This window comes from Cyprinodon variegatus, unplaced genomic scaffold (genome assembly GCF_000732505.1).
Source record: "Cyprinodon variegatus isolate N-32 unplaced genomic scaffold, C_variegatus-1.0 Scaffold1170, whole genome shotgun sequence".
In the NCBI taxonomy this organism is placed as follows: domain Eukaryota; kingdom Metazoa; phylum Chordata; class Actinopteri; order Cyprinodontiformes; family Cyprinodontidae; genus Cyprinodon; species Cyprinodon variegatus.
Window position 1 is genome coordinate 129,779 of NW_015151623.1, and position 797 is coordinate 130,575.

The window sequence follows — 797 nt, forward strand, 5'->3', positions numbered from 1 at the left end:
CTAATGTAGAAAAACACACATTTGTTTTATAAATTCAGGCACAGAAGAATTTGGATGGAATAATAATTGACCAAACTGACCAAATTGTAGGAATGATAGAGGACAGCCAGGTGGTGGGGTGTATATATTCAAAATAGACGTATACCAGAAACCAATCAAACGTAGACTAAGTTATCACACCAGTATATTTATATGAATGCCAACAACAAAAAACATTATAAAAACACTATATTAAAAAAACATGATTTCATGTCCATAAATCTTGCCCTTCTGAGGCTGTGAAGGTAAATCTGTGTGTTCTGCATGGTCCAATATTGTATCCCAAACCTACAAAAAATAATGAACCAATTTAATAATGAGGAAGCTATTAGTCAGCTTTAGATATTTTAATATATATATAGAAATTATTCATTTTCTGAGAATGTGTTTATTTAGGAGCAAATAAGCAAATGAACAAACCTGTAGAAAAAGTAGACTATATTCTATTATTTTCCACGTGAATCCCAGATTGTTCATCCTTTAAATCAGTCCTAGCTGTCTTTATCCATGCTTGATCAGATCCTGACCTTTGAAAAAGGAGGCAGGGAAAGCAGGATAAAGCCTTAGCCTCGCTGCACGCAGTTAGCCTGACTGCATCCAGTTAGCCTTGCTGCATGCATTTAGCCTCGCTGCATCCAGTTAGCCTTGCTTCATCCAGTTAGCCTCGCTGCATGCATTTAGCCTCGCTGCATCCAGTTAGCCTTGCTGCATCCAGTTAGCCTCGCTGCATGCATTTAGCCTCGCTGCATACAGTTAGC